The sequence below is a fragment of the Phyllostomus discolor genome, chromosome 6 (assembly GCF_004126475.2).
Source record: "Phyllostomus discolor isolate MPI-MPIP mPhyDis1 chromosome 6, mPhyDis1.pri.v3, whole genome shotgun sequence".
In the NCBI taxonomy this organism is placed as follows: domain Eukaryota; kingdom Metazoa; phylum Chordata; class Mammalia; order Chiroptera; family Phyllostomidae; genus Phyllostomus; species Phyllostomus discolor.
The window spans coordinates 87,661,531-87,686,966 of NC_040908.2; the positions used below are offsets into that span (position 1 = coordinate 87,661,531).

Genomic DNA, 25,436 nt, shown 5'->3' on the forward strand with positions numbered 1-25,436 from the left:
GTTTTGCAATTGTTTATTTCTGCCAGTCCCCCCAAAAAGATGTTCTTGAGCAGCAAGATGCTCAGGAGTAAGGACTGGAGGAGGAGGAGGGATAGATAATACAAGCAGGATAACAAATTTCTGTAGGCCTGTTGATAATAATAGTGGTATTTATTCACATAATGCTCACAGTCACTTTCTGAGTACCTTACAGCTTTCAGATCTCATTATTCAAAGCCCATTATGATGTCATGAGCAAGCATGATTATGCCTATTTTGCAGATGAATAAATTGGTTACTCAATTAGTAAATTGTTGAGCCAAATCTTGACTCTAGATCTTCTGATTACTCCTCATTAACCTTGTGCCTTTTCAAAGCACCGTGCTAAAGAGTTGCTGTTCATTTAAAGGGTGAAGTTTCTTCCATTCCCACCTGATTCCCAATTATTCCAGATTCTTTTTGGGATTCTAGACCTATGTCTCATGGCAGAAAACAACCACTCAGATGAAAAATAGATCACCTAGCACTAACAATAAAAGAAAAAAATTATGTCATTAAAATGAAACATTTCTCCTCATCATATCACACTATTAAGAAAATGAATAGATGTACATCAAAATTACAACTACACTATAGAACAACCATCATTCAGAAGCACTTGAAGTCTAGTTGAATGAAGTCCTACAACTGTGGAATTAAAGAAGAAGATACCTCAAGACTGGATGAAGGGCAGAGACACAGAACAGGTTGATCTAGTGCCCATATGTGGTGGATAAAAATCAGGGGGTTATCTTGGATGCAGAGGTTGTTCTCCCTGAAAAGAGACGGGTCCCAGCCCTACCCTAGACCTCTCAGCTCAGGTTTCCAGTGCCAGGAAGAGAAGTTCCCACAAGTTCTGGTTATAAAAGCCAGCAGAGATTGTGGCTGAGTGAGAGAGAGGACCTCTGAAGTCCTGGGCAGATTCTCTTAAAGGGCCCATGCATGAACTTACTCAGACTCACTTTCCCTAAGCTCTGGTGCTGGGCAGCAACTTGAAAGGAACCAAGGACATACAGGGAGGAACTGAACTATCTGGCATCAGGGCAAGACCTGGGTAGCAGCTTTCTGCAGAGGCCATTGTTCTTTTTCTGAGACACCTGCCCCACCCCACTCCCCCCTCAAACACACAGAGCCAGCAGGAAGCCACCATATCTGAATATCCATCACACAATTCTAGCTCACACAATTCCTTCCACCTGGTGATTCCCTGAGACCCTGCCCCTCCCAACTTGACCCACCCAAGCTGTTTCCAGTGGCTATTCTATATGAATGGCCTGTTTTGGCTCATGCTTCAGACTTTCCTAAAATCTCTCAAATAAGCAGAATCTGGCCTCTGCATGTGGCCCCAGGATTGGCACTAGCAGCATCCAGCCTTGGTTCACAGCTTGACCTAGTTTGGACATCTCTAAGCTCAGCATAAGTAGCAGCCATCTGTATATAACTTTGTAGCTCATGTTGGTTGGCCCTGGGCAGAAAAAAAGATGGCAGCTGACCTTGGTTTGTACCTCTCATGGGGCCCCAGAGCCAGCATACCTCGTAGACAGCTTCAAACTACATAGAAACTTCACCTAACCACCTCCACAAGCAACACACTCAAGGGACAGACTGAGCAGGCAACAGAACCCTCACAAAATAAGTCCACTGTGGAATGAGCCTCTGAATAGCTGGTCAACCATGGTGGTTGGTGATCACAGCCAGTCTTTGCAGCTAATTGGCTTGTGGGTAAATCTCTCCCATTCATGTGCCAACAGAAATCAAAGATCAGAAGGATATACACAACCCAAAAAGTAAGTGGGGGCATACCTGGAGTACCCCGCTAGGGTGATTGGAGAGGCTGTGCCATGGGATTCTACAGAATACCTACTGCATAAGCCACTCTACCAACTCTGGGAGACATAACAGCTCTACCAAATACATCAAAACAAACACAGGGAGGCTGCCAAAATGAGGAAACAAAGAAATATGTCGCAAATGAAAGAACAGAACAAAACTCTAGAAAAATAAATAAACAAAATGGAGACAAGCAATCTACTAAATGCAGAGTTTGAAACACTAGCTATGAGGATGCTTAGTGACCTTAGCTGGAGCCTCAACAGCATAAAAAAGGACACAAAAAAGATTTTAAAAAACAGTCAGAAATATAGGATATGTTAACTGAAATAAAGAATAAGATCAACAGTAGAGTAGATGAAGCTGAGAATCATATCAGTGATCTGAAAGATAAAAAAGCAAAAACACCCAATCAGAACAGGATAAAAAATAATAAAAAAAAATAAAGATAGTGCAAGGAACCTCTGCAACAACTTCAAGCATACCAACTTTCACACCATGGGGGTGCCAGAAGGAGAGAATGAGCAAGAAATTGAAAACCTATTTGAGAAAATAATGAAAGAAAACTTCCCTAATCTGATAAAGAAAATAGACATACAAGCCCAGGAGTACAGAGAATCCCAAACATGATAAACACAAAGAAGCTTACACCAAGACACATAATTAAAATGCAAAATATTAAAGACTAGAGAGAATCTTATAAACAGCAAGAGAAAAGCAGTTAGTTATCTACACAGGAATTCTCATAAGACTGTCAGCTGATTTCTCAACAGAAATTTTACAGGCCAGAAGAGATTGGCAAGAAATATTCAAAGTGATGAAAAGCAAGGACCTTAACCAAGATTACCCAGCAAAGCATCATTTAGAATCAAAGGACATACAAAGAGCTTCCTTCCTGGACAAGAAAAGCTATAGGAAGTCATCACCACCAAACCAGCATTACATGGAGTGCTAAAGAGTATTCTTTAAGAAGAAGGCGGGGGGGGGGGGGGGATTAAAAATATAAACAATAAAGACTTGCAGCAAGATGGAGGCATAGGTGGACGCATCATACCTCCACGTACAACCAAGATTAGGACAACAATAATTTAGAGGCAGAATAACATCCAGAACTGACAGAATTTATCTGAATGGAAGTCGGACAACCAAGAAGTTGAAGTAGACCCGTTCATCCAGACTGGTAGGAGGGGCAGAGACAAGCAGCAGCAGGTGTGGTCGCAGAGCACGAGAAATGGGAGAGCTGGGCGCAGAGGGCAACCAAGAGCAAGTGAGCCATCCGTAGGCCATCGGGGTGCTCAGGATCGCAGTGGGTGGACCCTGAGTATGCAAGCGGCAGCTGGTGGACCCAGTGAGGCTGCGACTGTGAACCAGGGCACAGCGCTCAGCCCAGGATCCCAGGGAGGGGACTGGGATCCCGGGAGAGCAGAGCTACCACCATTGTTCCCCCCCGCCCCTGCCCCCGCCCCCGCCCCCACATACAACATCACAACCTAGCAACTAGGGTGCTCAGCCCCTTTGAACACCTAAGGCTCTGCCCCTCACCATAACAGGAGCGACCTGTCTCAAACAGAAAAACAGATCAATGCCCTAGGGCTCATCCTTTTGATCGACCAAGAGATTGCCAATCTATCAGATGCACAGTTCAAAACACTGGTGATCAGGAAGCTCACAGAATTGATTGATTTTAGGCACAAATTACATGAGAAAATGCAGGTTACCATAAAAGAGATGAAGGAAGATGCACGGAAAACCAATAGGGATGGGAAGGAAACTGGGACTCAAAACAATAGAGTGGACCAGAAGGAAGAAATAAACATCCAAACAGGAAAGAATGAAGAAATAATTCAAAAAAATGAGGAGAAGCTTAGGAACCTCCAGGACATCTTTAAACGTTCCAAAATCCAAATTATAGAGGTAGCAGAAGGGGAAGAGGAAAAGCAACAGATTGAGCAAGTATTTGAACAAATAATAAAGGAGAACTTCCCCATTCTGACAAAGGAAATTGACTTCCAGGAAATCCAGGAAGCTCAGAGAGCCCCAAAGAAGTTGGACCCAAGAAGAAACACACCAAGGCACATCAAAATTATACTAGCCAAGGTAAAAATGAAGGAGAGAATCCTAGAAGCAGCAAGAGATAAGGGGACAGTCACCTACAAAGGAGTTCCCATCAGACTGTCAGCTGATTTCTCAAAAGAGACCTTATAGGCAAGAAGGGGCTGGAAAGAAATATTCCAAGTCATGAAAGACAAGGACCTATATCCCAGATTATTCTATCCAGCAAAGCTTTCATTTAGAATGGAATGGCAAATAAAGTGCTTCTCAGATAAGGTCAAGTTAAAGGAGTTCATCATCAACAAGCCCTTATTTTATGAAATGTTAAAGGGACTCATCTAAGAAAAGAAGATAAAGAAAAAACATGTATAGTAAAAGGACAGCAAACTCACAATTATTAACAATCACACCTAAAGCAAAACCAAAAGAAACTAAGCAAAGAACTAGAACAGGTACAGAACCACAGAAATGGAGATCACATGGAGGGTTAGCAACAGGGAAGTGGGAGGAGGAGAGAGGGAGAAAAGGTACAGAGAATAAGTAGCATAGATTGTAGGTTGAAAATAGATAGGGGGAGGGTAAGAATAGTATGGTAAATGTAGAAGCTAAAGAACTTATAAGTATGACACATGGACATGACTAAAGGGGGGGATATGGGTAGGAGAGGGTGTACAGGGTGGAGGGGAGTGAAGGGGGGAAATGGGACAACTGTAATAGTATAATAAATAAAATATATTAAAAATATATATATAAACAATAAAATCACACTAAATACATATCTATCAACACTTGAATCTAAAAAACAAAATAAATGAACAGACAGAACATAAACAGGCTCATAGATACAGAGAAAATTTTGCTAGCTGCCAGATGCTAAAGGGGCTGGGTGGCAGATATGGGTAAAAAAGCGAAGGGATTAAGAAGTATGAATTCATTGTTACAGAATATCATGGGGATGTCAAATACAATGTATGGATTATAGTTGATAACATTCTACTAATTTATGTATGGTGTTAGATGGGTATAAGATTTATAGGGATAATCACTTAGTAGGTCATTTAATGTCTAATTACCTGGGTACACACTTAAAACTAATATAGTATTATATGTCAACTATAATTGAAAAACAAAAATAATTTTTAAAAAAGGAAAGTAAATAGATAGTCCATAGACTGGAATACACACACACACACAGCACCTATCTGACAAATTCAGAATATATAAAGAAATCCTACAAATACTTCAATTTATAAAATGTGCAAAAGACCTGAAAAGATACTTCACTAAAGAAAGTATACAAATGGTTGATAATCCTGTAAGAAAATGCTCAACATCATTAGCCATAAGAAAATGCAAATAAAAACCACAATGAGATAGCACTTACATAGTATTCAAATGGTTAAAATCTAAAAGTTGACATCACTAAAGGATGTGGGGTAACTGGACCTCACATATATTCCTAGAGGCATGTATAAAATGGCACAGCCACTTTGTCAGTGTCTTATAAGGTCAAACATATATTCAGTCTAGATAATAGGAATGAAAAACATGCCCACACAAATATTTACACAAATATTCATTGCAACTTTTATTCATAATAGTCAAAACTATTAAACAACATAAGTGTTCACTGATAGGATAATGGATAATTATGACATGTTCATGAAATGAAATACTATTCAGCACTAAAAAGAACTAAATACTAACTCATGCAACAACATGGCAGAAATACACATGATAGCAAGCAAAAGAAGACACACAAATGAAGGCATACTGTATGATTCCACTTATGTGGAGTCAAAAAACAGAACATATGAACTGACAGTGACTGAGATCAGAAAATACTTAGGAGGGAGGTAGAATTGTTTGGGAAGGGGCACAAAGAAACTTGAGTGGGTAATGCAAATGTTCTCTTACTTTGAGCAGTGAACACACCAGGATGGATGTCTCAAACTGTCAAAACTCTTTTAGCTGAACACTTGAAATCTATGTATGTTATTGTATGTTAATTATATCTCAATAAATTATTTTTAAAAAGGGCCTAAATGGGTTAGCAACAGGGATTATGGCTTTGCCCCTTGGAGGCCAGTTTCTTCTCCTCTGACAGAAACCTAAGATCTGACCCAATTAACTCCTCAAAGAGCCTGGGCCTAAAGGGTGAAGGCAATGAAGAGTTTGAGCAAAACAACTTTAATCAAAAGTCCTTTCTGCATAGTGGTGTTGAAAATGCTGCTTTTCTCTGCCCCCTCCAAGGGCAAAATGACCTCTTATTTATTATCTTCATCTGTTAAAACTCAGAGGATAAATACCAGAGGTGCTTGGCAGTCATTCCCCACTGTCATCCAAGAAGGAATAAAGTACAATTCTCTGCAGAGTGCAGCTGGTTCAACAAGCCTAAGGTCACCTGTCATGCTGGGCAGGGAGGAACCTCATTGTTGGTACAGAAGTCAGCTCCAGTGACAGACACCCTTGGTCCTAATTTTAGGAGTCACTGGACATCACACAGAGATTGACTTCAAAACTTTATGCAGAAATGATTAAAACAGGTTCGGGCGGTACCTATATGTTCCTAGATCAAGGATGTCTGGGTTCCTCAGGGAGGCACAGTCTGATGGTATCTAAATAACCCCTGAGGGCCAGGTAGTTCCCATCCCGGGGACACCAGGACATCAGGGGGTTTGGAAACCAGTCATATGAGGGACATTCACAAGAATCATGTGCCTTTACTCAGGAAGCAATGTGGGGAGACACCACAACCACTCAAATACTTGAGGGGGCTATTGAAAAGAAGAAACAGGCTTTATTTATGCCAAACTGAAAAGCTTCAACCAATGTATAGAAGTCACAAGATACTGAATTTTAATGCAACATAAAAAGGACCTTTCTAACAACCAAAGCTGTTTAGCATTTCAGTCACATGTCCATTAATTCGGCCAAAAGTTTCTGAGCACCCACAATGTTGTGCACACACCAGGATAGAGACATGGCCCTGAAGGATGTGCACTGAAAACTGGACACAAGATATGAGTATAAATCACTCAGAAGCAAGACAATATGAAACAAGGGCAGGTGAAAAGGCCACATTAGGAGAGAGGGATTACTTCCAGCCTCAGCCAAGTCCTCCATGATGCTCACCAGTCATTTGGCTCCTCTTCCCATATATTCTTTTATCCATTCAATAAATATTAATTGAGTCCCACTATGTATCAAACATTGTTCTAGATGCAAGGGATGTAGAGTAAATAAGAGACAACCCCTGGTCTGCATGGGGTTCACAAGTATGTCCTAAAGAGAAAAGACAGCCCAAAGGCAAACAGATAGTGACTACAATGTCTTCCAGCTGGTGGCTGGTATTACAGAGAAATAAAGTTGCTCTGGCTCTTTATCACTCTCTTCAAGCAATCAAACCATTCCTCTTCTCTTGTGTTCTACTGCAATGACCTCCCACATCACTGAGAAAATTGTGGCCTCAGCCTCCTTCCTCTGCACATCCTAATCTCCATCCTCTTTGCCCATTCTTACCCAGTTACTTTCTGATTCTTCCTTCAAAACTGACCTCTCCACTTATGCTCCCTGCAACCTCAGGGGCCTTGCTCCATCAGTTCCACCAGTGCATATGCTCCCCACTTTTCCTCCCTTCATTCATTAGCTTGTCATGAACTCACAGACTTATTTATTTCTCATAGTCCTAAAGCAACATTCCTTGGCTACCCCCAAGATGGCAAGTAGGTATTAGTCAACAGTTAGTTTAGATCAATTGACAGCAGCTTCCTGAGCACAGTGGGACACAGACAAGATACAGCTGATGGTTTAATATGTGTGCCCACAGTCACAGAAAGCACCACGCATTGTGAGGCTCTTAGTGAGTACCTGCAGATCTTCTCTCTCTGTCTCTTTCTCTCTCTTTGTTGTCAGATTTCTTAGAAGCTCATACTATACTCTTTGCCTCTCCTGCTTTACCTCTCCGTTATTACATTGCCCACCCCACCATGCTTCTGTCCACTGCCTTGCTTCTGCAAATATAACACAGTGATCACCTAATGTCCAGCACAATGGCTTCCCCTTCATTGCATTCAGTGTCTTAGTTGGTGTTTCTCAAGATTATGCCCTCTGTCCTCTGCTCAACTTTCTGTCACTCCTTAGACAATCTCATCGATCCCTAGATGCAAATATAACCTGAGCTCTGGTAGCTTCTCCATTTAGTCTTCTGCCAAGTTGTCAAGTGTAAGAAATGAGGGAATGGGTGTGATTATGAAGGGGTGACACATGAGAGTTTTGTGGTGATGGCACAATTGAGTATCTTGGTTGTGATGATGGTCACTCAAAGCTACACCTGTGGCAAAATAATTATACACACACACACAGATTAGTGCATATAAATTGGTGAAATCTGAATAAGCTCTATGGATTTTGCCAGTGTCAGTTTCTTCGTTCTGCTGTTGTAGTGTGGTTAAATATTTTACATGATCGTGGATGTATTGAGGGAAACTGGGGGAAAGGAGTGTATGATTTCCCTGTATCTTTTTTTTGCAACCTCCTGGGAATCTATAATTACTGCAAAATTAAAAGTTAAAAACTAAATAGATAAATAATTTCTTAAAAATAGTTTAAAATACAACAAGATCAAACTTCCATGGCTCCCCATTTTTTATGGAACAAAATACAAACTCCTTTGCTTAACATCTAAAGCACTTAACAATGCACCTCATATCCCATTGCCCATTGCTCTTCCTTCAGGCCCTTCATCATTCATTCTATAACCATTGAGTATTGGGAACCCACGATGGGCTGGGACACTGAAAGTACAGTGGTGAACAAGGTAAGTAAGTCCCCTGCCTTCAGAAACTTATAATCTTTGGGGAAAGCAGCCAAGTAGGCCAAGAATTCCAATGAACTAGGCCAAGTGCTACTAGTGGAAAGTACATAGGCTGTCTAACCAGTCTCCTCATTATTCCTTCTCACTTGTGCTAGTTTCTTTGCCTAAAATACTCTTCCCTGCACTAGTGAACTTTCGCTGTCAAATCTACCCATTCATTTATTCAACAGAGTTTTTACTGCATGCCAACTCTGTAACAGACCTTGTTCCAGTCCTTGGGGCTACACTGGACAAGACAGCAAGTAAAACAGAGCCATTGGAAGGGGAAGGAAGGGAAACTTGTGCTGGAGAATAGAAGGTAGTTTTCAAGGTAATAAGAGTTACCTTGACCAGCCTTTGTTCTTCTCCACCTGAAGCAATGGTTATCTCTGAAATCCCTCATACCATCATTTGAGGGTTTTTTTTTTTATCAGTAAAAGCACTTATAAAGTCATCACAGTTTTTGTATTCCATGAAAGCACAGGTAGGGTAAGTGAAGATTGATTCCAGAGAAGCATAGACCATTATATTTCATAGGTTTCCAGACCAAAACCTAAATAAAATTGAAGAGGGTCATAAAAATGTAACTTAAAAAGTGTAACTTAAATGTAACTTAAAAAGGCCTTCGCAGGGGCTGGGAAGGCCTCAGGGGCAAGACAGGGATGTGGGCATAAGCCAGTTCAGTCCTAGTCTGGGGCTTTGTTTTTCCACTTGCATTTTCTTCCAAGAGTGCAAATGTGTTTTCTTCTCTTAGTCTCCAGTTTGCCACGCTTCCCAGCTCATTCAACTGGATTGGGTTACCCTCTGGGTTGGGTTGTTTTTCTCTGAATGCTTCCATCTGTTTCACTCCCTGCCGTCTGCTTATGCGCACTTTCTCAGTCATGGGTTTTTCTCCCCCATGAAGCTACTCCCAGAACCAGTTGTGAATACAACTGTGATTTAGCTTCCTCCCTGTCCTCCCCATCTACATTTTCTACTAGTACTTGTTTCTATTTATGTTTCACTAGCCTGAGCAAGAGGAACAAAACTAGAATTCAATATTTACCCAACACTTATTGCTGTGCTAAACAATTTACATACATATTATTTTTCAATTTTCACAGCTGTAAGTCTGTAAAGTAGGCATTATTTTTGTTCCCATTTACTAGATAAGGAAACTGATTTTCAGGAAATTTCTACAACTCACCTCTGGTTGTAAAGCTCAAAGTCAGGATTTTACCCAGGTCAGTGTGACTCCAAAGTCCATTTGTAGCACCAAGTACTTTAATAACTGCAGTATTTTTCTTTCTTTTTAAAAAATTTTATGAATGTCTTTTTTTTTTTTAATATTTTATTTATTTATTTTTAGAGAGGGAAGGGAGGGAGGGAGGGAGGGAGGGAGAGAGAGAGAGAGAGAGAGAGAAACATCAATGTGCGGTTGCTGGGGGTCGTGGCCTGCAACCCAGGAATGTACCCTGGCTGTGAATCGAACCTGGGACACTTTGGTTCCCAGCCCGTGCTCAATCCACTGAGCTATGCCAGCCAGGGCATGAATGTCTTTATATCAGAAACATTCTTTTACTACTTGCTTCTTTTCAGTCAATATTATATATTTGAGATTTATCTATATTGATAAGTTTTACATACTTATTTTAATAGCAATATTTCATTTTATGGATATTCTACCCTGGGGTATGTTTAAGTCATTGCCAATGTTTTGCTATTATAATGTGCAGTACTTAGCTCTATTGCATGTGAGACTTTATTTAGGGTATATACCTAGAAATAAGATTTCTCAGTTGAAGGGTATGGGTGATGTCTCTATAACTCTATTTGAATTGCTTTTAATCTCTCCTCAAAGTGGTGGTATTAGTTTATACTCCCACCAGCATCCTACATTCTCACCATCACTTGAAATTTATCAAATTTGAAAGCAAATATGGCAAAATATGGATGGCAGGTACATGGATGTGTTGTGCTTTTTTTTTATATTTCTCCATACATTTAAAATATTCCATAATTAAAATTAAAATGTTATTATGATTGTCTACTTTTATTAGTGACTTGGATAAAGACTTAGAATTCTTACTAGTGGCATCTGCACATGTCACTGACCTGTTATCCAAAAGACTCTAATGTTTCTCAATACCCAAACTATGTCACGAAATATCCTTTCTTGCAGCAACTGAAAAGGACTCCCTAGTGCAAAGACTAGGGTGCTGAGTGCAAAAATTAAGATGGCTATGAGGCATCATTTGCAAAAAGGACCATGTGGAGAAGAATTGAGTGCAACAGAAGAATGACTATGAATGTCTAAAAGAATGTGATCCCTCCATGCCACAGCCTATAAGTACAGAAGGCTCCTCTCCAGCTGGGGAGAAGGTGTCTTTTGAGCATGAGCTCATCTTTCTCAATTCCTTGATCAAAGGACAAAGTTTCTGTTGTGCTTTACCAAATTCAGTCTTGTTTTATAGGTGTAAACAGCACTGGGCAAAAGACTTTGGTTTGTGTCTCTGACCCAAAAGGGTTGGTAAAAATCACAAATGATTAAAACTATTCTTGAAAATTCCTTAGAACAGTACCACATTGGAGACCACATGTGTCAGTAAATGCAGTACAGCCACTGTTTCCTCCATGACTACAACAGATCTGCTTCTTCAGCTGAGCATAAACAGAGTAGATGGCTCATGTTTAAAACAGACCTTTCAACACAAAAATGACAAAACATTCCCTCTCTGTAAGGTTCATAAAAACTGAGACCAACTGAAAAAGGTCATATTTTAATTTCCCATCTATGTTCACTAGGTCTGCAACCACTGAATGGATTGGCAGCTAGAATGACCCAAATTGTTAAAAAGTATGTGTGCATGTGTGTGTACATGCACACAGGGTATCTTTCCCTCTTTCTCTTTCATCTAGCAAATTGTTGAATTTCCATATATTAAATATGTGTTCAATGAAATTGCATTGTTTTGGTATAAAAAAAATCATTTACTCATTAAGTCAATGTATTATTATTTTAACTCCCCAGGCCAATTTCTTCTTAATACCTGTTTTTCATAGGTACCCAGCAGCTACATTTTTTAAGATGACTTCCAAGTGGTCCACTCACAGGCGCTGGGCTGCGGCCCTGAACTAAGACACTGGCCACTATTGTGAGCTTCCCTTCCAGAGAAGTAATCAGAAAGGTGAGTATGACCACAGCACAAAAGAGCACCATGAAAAGCAATTCCCCTGATTAGATCTTAGGTGGACATTCAAGGCCTTGTGGAGGACATGAATCAAAGGGAAATAGAAGCTGAGAACCCCAAGATAGACCACGAAAGGGCCTTACTGTGGGAAAGGGCCTCAAGCACACATAGTGGTCTCAAGGTTGGGTGTTCCTGAGGGCTGGTGGCAAAGGTTTTGAGGTAAAAGCCATGTCAAACACTGCCCTCTGAATTAACTTGCCCTAAAATAACAAAAGAGGATGAAGAAAACTGTTTTCCTAAGTAAGATGGAAAAAGACAAGAACCATATGATCTTATTCATTTGTGGGATATAAAACAAAAGCAACACATGGACAAACAGACCAAACTCATAGAAATAGGCAACAGAAGGGTGGTTACAGGAGAGGATGGGGTGGGGGAGGACTAAAAGGGTAAAGGGAGTCAAATATATGTTACCAGAAAAAGACTAGATTCTGGGAGGTGAGCACACAGTAGAGTATACAGATGTTATATTATAAAGTTATACAACTGAAACTTACATAATGTTATTAACCCATGTAACCCCAATAAATTTAATTAAAAATATCTATTTCCACCATTTGACAAGTACCAAGTTAGGTGCTTTACAATCATCTTTTTTCCTCAGGACAGATCTGGAACTTAATTTGCAGGTAAGAAAACAAGACCAAACCAAAGGACACAGAGCTTATGAAGGCTTGACTGTGTCTGGTCACATGGCCAAGCTCAACACCAGTGGGGAGAGAAGTACACTCTGCTCTCAGCTGGAGACACTGAGCTGCAGGACAGGGGCTGTGTGTGTATGATCTTATCACAGGGGAAAAAGACTTGGAACTAATCTACCATATTCCTCATCAAAAAAAAAACACTATTATAGCAGAAACACTGTTCCAAAATGAGGTACTACCAAATACTACAGTGATATAAAAGTAATTAGCACAGCCAAAAATAAAAATTACTAGTCTTCACTCTGTTCCTGAAGAGGGCACAATGCTAGTTTATTCCTAACTGGCATCCCTTTTTTAAAATTAGTTTTATTAATAAAAGCCAGTTTCTTTCTTCACAAAGAATATTGAGACATGAAAAAGCTGAATACGTCCCCTGTAGCTTTCCTTTTCATTGTTTTCCTCATCCAAGCCTCTTGCCTTACCCCCTTTTCCCAATATGCTCAATTGTACCAAGAAGATACAATCCTTTTGAAAAATACCAATTGAACATACTTCAATGTGAGGATCAAACAAGGTGACACATGTCAAGCACTTATCAGAGTGCCAGGCCCAGCTTACAAGCTCAATACCTAAAAACAGAGAGCTACCATTATAATAGGCCACTTGTGCCCCGTCTGCAAAAGCACCAGCACAGTGCTGGGTCCATGGTTCTTTCTAATAAACACTTGCAGAATCAACCTTATCATGAACTGCATGTTCATGACCTCTTCAGCTCCCTGCCCAAAAGGGTGCTAAAAGGCCTGTGGTAGGGTCCAGCTGGGTGGGGGCCAGAGGCAACTGCTAAAGGAGGATATAGTCCTTAAAACTCTGAGTAACAAAGTCAATCATAAATGCCTAAGGAATTATTCACTTTTTTTCCTCTGTGCCTTTGCTTGACCCCATCAACAGAGAAAAGGAGAAGTTAAGTTTATCTTACTCATTTGACAAACTTTACTAAGTGACATTAGTTACCAAGCCAGAAAAAGTAATGAGGAGAGGAGAGGAGAGGCCATTATGATGCCAGATGAACAACATCCAGTCTTTGCCCTGCTTGGTCCACAAGCTGGTGTGGGAAACCACAGGCAGCCTCAACACAAGCAAGAAGATGGGCTCTGTGGGCCCAGGTGGCACATGCTTTAACTGAATTAGTTTCCCAAATAACAGAAATGGAAAACATTGTTCAATATCAGCATATCATTACATACCTTTTTAAAAGCACATATTTGTTAAATGAATAACTAAATCTCGGGAGCCTCTATATGTCTTGGTATTGCTCTGGTGACAATATATTCTGTTTTCTATTCCTATACGGGGATACTTGGTAAATATTTGCTGCATAGATGACAGAGGCTTTGTCCATTCTCCTGAGTGCTGGTGACCACACAGCTGCTCCCATACACTAATTTGAGTGGCTGTCACCTACAGAACCTGCCTTCCCCTCCCTATGTACCCGTATTTGGCAAAGGCTGTCCTGACTCATACTCTTCTCTGATCTCTCTGTTGTGGGTCCCTTCTGCCCACTTTCCTATTTCCTCTCTCTAGAGAGAGAGGTACTGCATTCTGCTCTAGACAGGGCAGCCTAAAGAGCCAACATGAGTTGGAGGCCCTTTTCCAGAGCACAGAACATCTTGAAGATATTTGTAATTTTACACCAACTGGAGGATATAATTCATTGCTAGCTGAATCAAAGTCCACCAGCTGCCAGAGGATTCCAAAGACCATTTGTATAGTACTTAAAAGCAAAAACAAAATGAAATGGTTCTACTCTCATCCTACCCTCCCTCACACACAAATTTACATACTTACAACCAAGATATGGGTTCTTGCTCTCAGATAGAATAAGCCACACCACCTACTGCTTGCCCCTGCCTGCTATTCTTTGATACCCAAGGATAAATAGCTCAACTCATATTTGGGATATACAGACTCAGTCGGTACAAATCCAACCCAGGCAAACTGCAAGGTTAATAGTGAATTACTGTCAGCTATAAGAGGCTGGAGGGATAGAAGGAATCCCAGCCAAGGAGAGAGATGCTGGCTTTGTCTCCTATGTAATTAATCATCTGTAAATGCAAAGGGATGGCACTGGAAGATTAGGAGAGTCTCAGTGGCTTGCTAAGTCTCTCCTTTCCAACTGGAGTCATAGCGTCAGAGCAGTTTGATAAAGCCCTCCCATTCTCCTGGACCTTGGGGAAAAGGGAAAAATCAAATTGCTAACTGACAGGAGAGATCAGGGGAATGAGAGTATCTTCCCTAACTAGGGCTAACAGGCACTATGCCAGGCACGGGCACTCTGGCCTTGACTCTTCCCATGGTTTCTACATGCAGAAGCTGAGTGAATGTCACTAGCCTGCCACATTCAACAGACTGTTCAAAAGTAATCATTGCTGCCACCTATTGAAGGCTAACTATGCATCCTGTACCTTTTAACCCTATGTATACTTGATCTTAATTCTGGCTGCTGCCCTTTGTGACAGGACACTATGCTTATCCCATGTTTACAGATGAGGAAAGTAAGGCTCAGAGAGACTCAGTGACTTGCCCAAGGTCATGCATTTGCTGAGTAATGGACACGGGATTTGAACTCAGGCCTGTCTGATTTAGAAGCCACTGTTTGGAGTCACCAGACAACTGCTTCTCCTCAGAAACTGAAGGAAGTCTGATGACACAAAGTCTTTTTTGAACTGGAAACAACAAAAAGGTTTAATTCCCTGGAACACATGACAGATTGTCCCCACTTTGGTGAAGATAAATATAAAACTAACTAAGAGACAGTTTGTGGCTCAACTACAGCAGCAGCCAGTTGTGCCCTTTCAACATCTAAGTTTCATTTCCATATTCCCGTTTCTCTTTGTCTTGGCTTACTGCACTTTTCCAATCCTCTGTGTGTGCATTTGCTTGTTTTTTATTATGGTGTGAGTTTTTTGCAATCCACGGCAAATCTTTTGTAGAGTGAGATGGAAAATAGAAATATGGAAAAGACAGGTGGACACAGAGCTAGATGGTGGATAGGTGGATGATTGAACTGATAGATGGGTCAGTGGATGGACCTACACAGGTGGATGAAGAGATGGATAAATGGACAAACATGAGGACAGATAGATGATTAACAAGAAGATAAATAATTGGGTGGGCAGATAAATTAATAGGCTGGTGCACAGACAGATAAATAGATGAATGGAGCTGCCATGACCCATGTGTATCTGTCTCTGACTAATATCCACACCAGCAGCCTGGACCCTCTGAGAATGACATACAAGGAGACACCACCTTGAGGGCAGAGAGATCTGAAAGGTCCTGAAAGTTATACTAATTTGGCATCTGTTACTGAATTGGCTCTTTCTTCAATGGTCAGTAAGGAGGGTGTAAGAATGGCTTAATATAAATGTAGGACCCCTGCCCTGGACTTTGTTCTGCTGCCCTGCTTCTTGCTATCCTTTCCCCTCATTCTCCATACCCCAAGGGTACCAAACCCTCTTCACTGGCCAACATTATCCTATCTAACTTCTACCTTTTATGCATGGATTTTTATAGCTCACATCTCTACCTGCTACCTGAGTCAGACTATAAGTACCAAGAAGGCAAGAAACATTTCTCTTACCTCTACTGATCTAGCACTTTACCTCAATGCATGTTAATGACAAGATGGAAAATTATCTCATGGAAGCCATCATAAGTGCAAACCACGTGCTTCTATACTTAGGGAAGTGTAGAAGCCCCTCTGAGCACTGTCACGAAATACCTGCAGTGTTCAGCGACACCATCTGCAAATAGCAGCCACTATTTATGAAAAAGTGCCAGTGCCACCACAATGTCTATTTATTGAGTGCTCACTAAACACATTATATAATAATAGCTAATCAATGATCTTAAGTACTTTTCATTGAATAACTCAGTCTTCATCAATAATAGGACCTAGTGGTAGGTCCTAGGGTTATCCATATTTTACAATGAGAAGACTGCACACTGCGCAAGATCAAATAATGATCTCAAGGTCACATATGAGTAAGAAGCAGAGCTGGAGTTCCAATCTTAGTCCAATTCCAAGCCAGTGGTCTTAACCTCTTAGCTATGGGATCATTTTAGGTGGGACAATGGAGTGAGTCCTCCAGACCTTGTGGAGAGTCATTAAAGAGCCTTAATAGATGCCCTGGCTGGTGTAGCTCAGTAAATTGAGCACCGGCTTGCAAACCATAGGGTCCCTGGTTCAATTCCCAGTTAGGGCACATGCCTGGGTTATAGGCCAGGTCCCCAGTAGGGAGCTCAAGAGAGGCAACCACACATTGATGTTTCTCTCCCTCTCTTTCACCATCCCTTCACCTCTCTCTAAAAATAAATAAATAAAATCTTTAAATTAAAAAAAAAAGGAGCCTTAGTGGATGCCTTCAGACCAGTCTAACCACACAGCCCTTCTCTCTGATCAGACAAGGACTGCTGGAGTCCAACCTAGAAACTCAAACTGGCAATGGTTCATGGGGCATCTCCTGAACAATTAATGACTTGCCACTCCCAAAGCCACAGTAGGAAGGACAGCTGACTGGGCAGTCAAGGCCTGGGTTCATGGCATACATTCAATTCTTTTTATGACTTTGCCCAAGTCATTGAACTTCTGTGTGCTTCAGCTTTCTCATCGGCATATGGGAATAGTACATCAGCCCAGGATACAGCACAGGGCTATATATTTGATTCTTGGTGAGAACCAAATGAATGACTGAGAGTGGACCTTGTTTTACAAGCAAGTGACCGAAACTGCCTTATAAAGTGAAGGGGGTTCTGCTCCACTCTGACAAAGTCATTGGCAGGATTTCTGCATTAGGGCCCCTCGGAAAACATGACTTAATTGGATGATTCAATGGGCTTCCCAAATGCATTACAGATTATTGTTAGGAAATACCAAGTGGTGTCTGAGAGTTCAACTAGCCCCTAAGGTTACTCTCAAGGCTGGTGAGTAAACCATGGTTATATCACTTTGGGCTCCTGGCCACTTGGCTACGATGCTAGAAATGCTTCAGGCTTGTTCTGTTCCGACTCGATTTGACCGCAATCATATTAAATATTAAATCATCTAGTGGCACTGGCATAGAAAACACTATGTTAGGCATTAGCTATTCTGCCTTTTGTTACTATCTGTAACAACTGCCTAACTACTTAGAAAGTTCTAATTTCGAGCCTAAGGCTCAAAAGAAATTATATCTATCCTAAAGGAACTTTGTCCCAATTTCACTGAAAATAAAAAGTCAGCCCCCAGACACTGACACTGTGTTTTTTTGTGCTCTGGGCCAGCTGAAGGCTCAGAGGGAGATGGCTGTTCATCAGGGCTGGGACTTCTTGCCTATCTGCCCCATTCATCACAACTGTGATTCCTGGCCCTGTCTCCTCTCCTTGGGGACTCAAGCTCCCTCTCTTGCAACTGACAGCACAGCCTCTACATCACCCAGAACTGTGCTTTAAAATCTATAGGGCATCCTCTTAACCTACGACTCCACTCATCCTCACCAGTAGAGGCACAAACTGGCATCGTGACCTCTTCTGGCATGTGAAGAGAAGTGCATAGCATCACCTGTGCAGCCATCTTGCCAAAAGGTCTCACCAGGACTGGATCATGAGGAAGCACTCAGACACATTTAGAATGTGGGGCATTCTAAGAGACAACTGGCTTGGACTTTGCAAAAGTGTCACTGTCATTTAAAAAAAGAGATGGGAGACTTTTTTACATTAAAGGAAACAAAGACACATAACTAAACACAATGTGTGGATGAATCTTGTTTGGATTCTGGTTTCCTAAAAGTAGCTCTTACAAGTCTTGAGAAAAATTAGAAATATTTGAATAAAAACTGCATATTAGATAGCATTATTGGATCAGGGTTAGTTTTCCTGAGTGGCATAATAGTAATACAGTTATGTTGGAGAATGTCTTTACTCTGAAGAGATTCATTCAGGAGTGAAGAGATATGGTGTTCACACTGTCAAAAATACATACAGCCTCTGTCGTTGAGATGGTGCTTGACTGAGCAGAGCAGCATCTCAGACATGTCAAAAAAGATGTTCTAATCCCTAAAATAATGAGAGAAAAGGCCCAAGAGAGATGTTCTGAGCAAGTTCAAGATTTTATCAAATGCTGCAAGGAGTCTGGAATCCTTATGGTAGTAAAACACCAGAAAGAAAATTCTGCATTAAAAGAAATGTCTAACTGCTTACTATAATGATCCTGCTTTCTCTGAAAAATGCAAAATAGAATACATGAAGGAAAGAAAAACATTCAGAAAAGCTGGAATTTCTACCAAGAAAAGACTACAGAAGCTTCCAACAAGCATGTAGGCAAATATTCAAATGATACAATTACCTAAAATAACAGACTCAAGGAAGTATGTTTGCTTTATCCTAAATCATGGAAATAATAATTTTATATGAATAAAAGATTTTTTTTCTTTTTTATTGTAGTTTAAGCACCGTTGTCTCCATTTTCCCTCTACCACTCCTCGCATCCCAGCCATCCCCCCTCCCACCCTCAATCTTACCCCACTTTGGTTTTGTCCATGTGTCCTTTATAGATGTTCCTGAAAGCCCTTGTTTAAATTAGAAAATACGTACATCAATCCTTACTATTCACAGATGCCACATTTGCAAATTTACCTACTTGCTACAATTTATCTATAACCCAAAATTGATGTGGTGCTTTCACAATCGCTTACACATAGACTCAGAGTGGTGAAAAATTTCAGCAACTCAGTGAGCACATTTCCAGTAGAGGTCAAACAAGGCAACACTCTGCCTTCTTGCTCGGCTTGTTTTATACCATAAACAAGTGTCCCTTTCACAATCTACTTAGAGGCACATTTTTCACATTTTTGTGTTTTTGTTGGAGATTTTGCTGTTTAAGGCCCCGTGCACAATATTGAAGAGTTATCTCATGTTCCTAATCACAAGACACTGTGATGTGCCTCACAGAGAAAATCCATATATTAGATAAGCTTCATTCAAGCATGAGTTACAGTGCCATTGCTGTGAGTTCAATATTAATGAATCAACAACATGCTCTAAATAAGATATCTTTAAAAAACACACACACATAAAACAAGTTTAATGAAAATATGACCAGAGGCTGATGGGAAACTACCCCTATATTCTTCCTAAGAGCAATGGTTCAATATTTGCTAATTCAGTGTTTGTTGCAACTTTATAGAATATAACGACTATGAATAATAAGAATCAAGTGTGTCTGTACTATATACACATGTATACATATACATATGTGTGTGTGTTATTTACACACAGGCTCTGCACATATGTGGCAAAATGTTAACTTGATGAAGAATATATGGATAGTCATTGTTCTAGTCTTTTAGTTTTCTGTGCATTTAACCTTTTCAAAATAAAATGTTGGGAAAAACATCCACGCGTACAAACAGTAGCATGTGCCGTGTTAATAGTCATAAAATTAGTTTAGACAGTGCAACCAGCATTTTTTAATGAAAAAGAATGGCATGGAGGAGAGTAGAATAGAAAATATCAGTGCTTTGCATTCATGTTTTGTGAAATTTGTTTCCAGATGGGATGTGGATGTGTGTTTGCTGAGTTGTAAATTAAAATGTTTATCTTATTATGAGCTAGGGTTCAAAACACTTTGCAAGTTACAGGCTTGTGGGATCAAAGCATCCTCCTGGCACCCCTCCTTCACCTCCTCATTTCTTTAGTGTTTCTGTGCCGGGGTCCAGCCCTATCTCCTGAGAGAGTCCTTCCCTCCCAGGCTGGCCACCACAAGTTGTGGCTCCACCCCCTCTGCTCTCACCCCATCCATTCTCCTGGGCTTCTCCATCACTCCATCCCTTCCCACAGGCTACTGCCAGGCCATCTAGAACCACACTGCAGTCTCCCCTATACAATCACCTTGGCTTTGATATTTGTTGCTCTAGGCCTCTGTGAAGGGATGACTATTCATCATCAAGCCCTTTAACTTGTCTCTGGTCAAGTTGCACCATGGAGGCAGACAAGACAGGTCTATGAGAGCAGACAGGAAACACTTGGAGGTAGAGGGAAATCAGTGAAGGCTTCCATGACAAAGTGCTCCCTCAGAGATTATAAGTTTCTTTTACTAAGTTACTAGCAGAGCTCTGTATAGAAAACAGAAATGTTTCATCACATTTGAGAGAAGAGTCAGGAGTTGGCATAGCAAAATTACAAGGACAAGAGCATTCAAGATTGCAGGACCAACTAAGACAAAGACATGATGGAAGAAAACAGCAGCAAGAAGTGAGTTTGGAAGAGTGGGATAATCCAAGAAAAAAGAATTGTGAGTGGGATGCCCTTCCTGAAGTCACAGAGAACAACCCCAAAGTATACTATGGCTTATTTATTGTTATGGAAACCATAGAGAGTAGGATAGAAACCACATATAGAGACACTTCTGCATTCTAACAGGTGCTCACAGCTCTGGGGAAATGGAAGGTGTTAATAAAGGAAATATTTTCTTTCTCATTTTGGCTTAAGCTGGTACTAGCCAGCATCCCTATAAAGTGTCCATTCTTGAGATAGGTGTTTTCATTAACCAATAGTCTCAAAATGAAAATATGACCAGAAATAAAAATAGTTTAAAAAAGAAAAGAAAAAATAAGTGAACCTACAGTTACAAAGACAACTAGCCATGAAAGACACACCCAAAAATACCAGTCTCACCTCTCTACCACTCAACGTCACTCTGTCAACAGTCTTCCATCCTTCAGCAGAGGCCCAGGATGCTCTTCTAGCCTAAATGGCTCAGATCAGGGGAGATACTTGGAAGGGAGGGAAGTGAGGAGCTCCCTGTGGGAGAAAGTGAGGATTACAGAAGAAGATGGATAAAGTTTCTCAGAGAACCAGTTTGAAGATGGAAGAACAGAGGTGAGGGCAAGGAAGGGCATGGGTTGGCCCTTTAGAATGACCTGATTCCTCCTGTGCTGACCCCTCATATAAACCAATTTCAAAATCCTAGGGGTGATTAGAAAGAAGCTACTCATAAAATACACCAGTCTTGCCCAGGCAGAAGTTTGTTAGAAATCCCTCACACAGCCTCATTTATGTGGAGTCTATTTGCAATGGCTCTGTATCCTTATAAAATTCCTCTATCTTACCCAGCACAGTGTTTTCCTATAGCTAAACCTAGGAAAACTCAACATTTGGTTGCTCTCAGACAAAGGAGAAACAAATGAGACCCTCCAAACTGAAGTTCCCTGTAAGAAGCAAATATGTGTAATTTGCAAATTAAAAATAGATATTAATAATTTGCTTGACTAAATTCTGAAAGGCCTAGTGTATGGTGTATGAGAAACCAATGTATTCCAATCAGGCAGGGTTCTCTGGCCTCTCAATGAGAGCCCTCATTTATTTAATATTCACTTTTTGAAAACCTGCTGTAATTCTGCATACCCCATTAAACACTGTGCCTGCCACCTCTCTGGGGGAAAATCTCCACCCTCCCTGCTGGTTCTCTTTCAGTCCCATTTGTCAACTACTCCCTACCATTTATAATTCCTCTAAGTTAAAGTCTCAAACTGGTGTCCTGTGAGACAGATTTAGCAATGGCATTTGGCTTACCTGGTATTGGCCAGCATAGTTGTATGGTGGTTGTTATTTTTAAACCTTGAATTATTTGTTGTATCTAAAACATGGTGGAGTAGACTCCACCATGTTCTGGTTATCTATTGCTACATAACAAACCACCCAAACTTTGTGGCATAAAACACAACCATTTGCCATGTCTGCAGGTCAGGAATTTGGAGAAAGCTCAGTTGGGGTGGGGGTGTGATGGTCCCTACTCCCCAAACTCTGGGAATGCCCAATGACTAGGTGACATGAAGAACTTGGGGCACTGCTCACAATAAGCCTTGTCATCCGCTTTCCTAGGATTAGCCTAGGTGAGGCACAGTTTATTTCAGAGAGATACATATTAAAAGAATATTAACTAAGAAAAAAAGCCAATATTTCATGTCTTAAATGGTGAAGGGGTGCAATGATGGAAACCACAGAGGCTTGTAAGTGACTCCATTCACCATCACCCTCAAAAGTGGACAGTGGTGAAAGCCATGTTTCCAGGGCCTTCAGAGCTGCGTATTGTGAGGTTTGCCTGAGAAATTGCCCCATATTGACTCTAAACTCCTGGCCCACACATACAAAAAGGAAGGCTTCTTGACATTCTAGCAGAGGCATCCAACCTTTTGGCGTCTCTGGGCCATACTGGAAGAAGAGTCGTCTTGAAGAACACATTAAGTACACAAACCCTAATGAAAACTGATGAGCAAAAAAAGGTTTTAACTAAATTTATGATTTTGTGTTGGGACACATTCATAGCCATCTTGGGCTGATGTGCCTGCAGGCCAAGGGTTGGACACCCCGTTAGGTATTTCACACCCCTTCTGGGTCTGGTTTCCCTACTCACTCCCCTGCAACCGCCCTCCTCCGACCCTAACAGTTTTATGCAAATTTTCTGCAGATGTTAATGACTGTCACAAACAAGCAGAAAGTAACACTGGTATTTGTTCAAGATTGTTGTACTCATTCTCAAGAATTAGGCCCCAGGCGGTCTATTTCATCAATGCCTGTTGCTTTAATAAATATTTCACATTCCTCATTTAATGTGTCATAATCTTCAAGTTTGTTGTGATACTTCACATTTCACCCAGTAAGATCTAGGAATCATAAATTTGCAGTTGGATAATTATCAGTGGACTCACAGACTTTTGTTTACTTACATGCAAAATGTTTTTCATACTTTAAGAGAATTGAAATGTCTCTTATCATATGGTACCAAATTAAACAATTCCCTCATAAATTTTATGCTTCCTCTTGATGTTAAATTTCTTTTACTAAACAGACAGAGTGGTCAGTGCTATTGAAAATGATTAAGAGTCTTCAGTAATTCAAGGACCACAAAATTCCACTTGTGCTTGCCCCATCCCGAGGCAATATAAGCTAGCTCTCCCCCCATCCCTTGCAGAAAAGAAGGAGGGTATTGCTCTCTCACAGAGTTGGACATGAGATGCACCTGGGTTCAGACCCCTGCTGAGAGTCTTTGGGAAAACCTGGGTCTCAGTTCTCTCCAGAGTAAAACAAGGATAATGGTGCCTACATCTCACAAGGCTATTGGTAGAATTAACCATCTCTGAGACACCCCACATGGATTAGTAGTTTTGTTCTCAACCTGTGAAGTCAGAAAGACCTAGATTCAAATCCTGACAGTAGGACATGGACAAGTAAGCTCTCAGCCTTAACTTCTTTTCTGTAAAATGGGACTGCTAATAGTGCTGACTTCACAGGGTTTCTGCAGAAATATAAATGGAGTGCAAATGCATGTAAATGCCAATGCAGTGCTGGCATGTGGGGTCCTTACACACATGAAATACTTTCCCTTTCACTTAGTTAATGTTCTTCCGGATCCCAGTCTCTGCATCTCAACTTTATCTCATTCCTGATTTTCCAGGGCTTGAATTTGCAAGCATTCTGTCCATGTCTCAGAACTGGAGTCCTAATATTCAACTTAGACACCAAGACTACTAAAGCCCCAAGGGCCTGATCCAGTTGTAAAACCCCTTCACAGCATACCGTGGACCCCAAGGACTGCAGATGACCCAACAGTTAACTGTGAAGTCGCTGTCACATGGACAGGAACTCAGGGGTTCTGAGGAAATAAGCAGCCTCAGTTTGGCAGCAGTCTCCAGCTTAGAGATGGAAAGTCTGTGGCAGGTGGGAAAGGCCCCTTTCCTGCAGACCGTATGGTTGTTGTGGCCAAAGCAGAGTCTGAGGAAAAAGCTGGAGAGGAAACAAGGTGGAGGGCAGTGGCCCCTCCACATCTTTCCCACAGCTCAGTCTTGACAGGTGTGAAATCCCATCAGGACCCTTGCTTCTCAGCCCATGCATCTCCTACCACAGCTTCTCTTTGTCTCTCAATTCGTAGTGAGTGCCTGCTCTACACCCAGACCACATGCAAGTTCCTGGACAACCTGCTACATTAAGTGGCTTCTCTGGGGTCACACAGCTAGTTAGAGACAGTGGAGAGTCTGAAGCTAGGTCTCAACTGAGTGGCCTGGTTTTAGAGTACGCATTACTGTGACACCTAGTATAAAGATGGCCCTAGCTGGTGTGGCTCAGTGGATTGAGTGCTGGCCTGTGAACCAAAGATGGGTGTTGAAGGAGCAGTGGAAGTTATATATTGGGTTGGCCAAAAAATTAATTTGGATTTTTTCCTGTAAGATGGCTCTAGTAGTGCTTAGTTGTCTTTAACTTTGTTTGAAACAATTTTATTAGATTGTATTATAACAGCTGTCATATATCATCCTTCAATTAAAGAAAACTCATCAAAACTGGTGAATTTTTGTATAGTCATTATAATATTGAAAATGGGAGAAAATAAGCAACATTTTTAGCATATTATGTTTCATTATTTCAAGAAAGGTAAAAATGCAACTTAAACACACACAAAAAATTGTATGCCATGTATAAAGAAGGAGCTGTCACTGATTGAATATGTCAAAAGTGGTTTGTGAAGTTTCATTCTGGAGATTTCTCACTGGACCATGCTCCATGGTTGAGTAGACCAGTTGAAGTCGACAATCAAGACATTAATTGAGAACAGGAGATAGATATACTCGAAATATCCAAGTCAATAAAGTTATTAGCGAAAATGAAAAATGCATTTTATTTCATGGGAAAAAAAACTACACAGACTTTTTGGCCAACCCAATATATGTGTATTTGTGTATATACATATATGTGTGTGAATACATACATATGTATACA

At 40.9% G+C, this 25,436-nt stretch overlaps 1 pseudogene; it reads left to right on the forward strand.

The window, feature by feature from the left end:
• Window positions 1–16,990: 16,990 nt before the first annotated feature.
• Window positions 16,991–19,126, forward strand: LOC118500985 (annotated as a pseudogene).
• The last annotated feature ends 6,310 nt before the right edge of the window (window positions 19,127–25,436 follow it).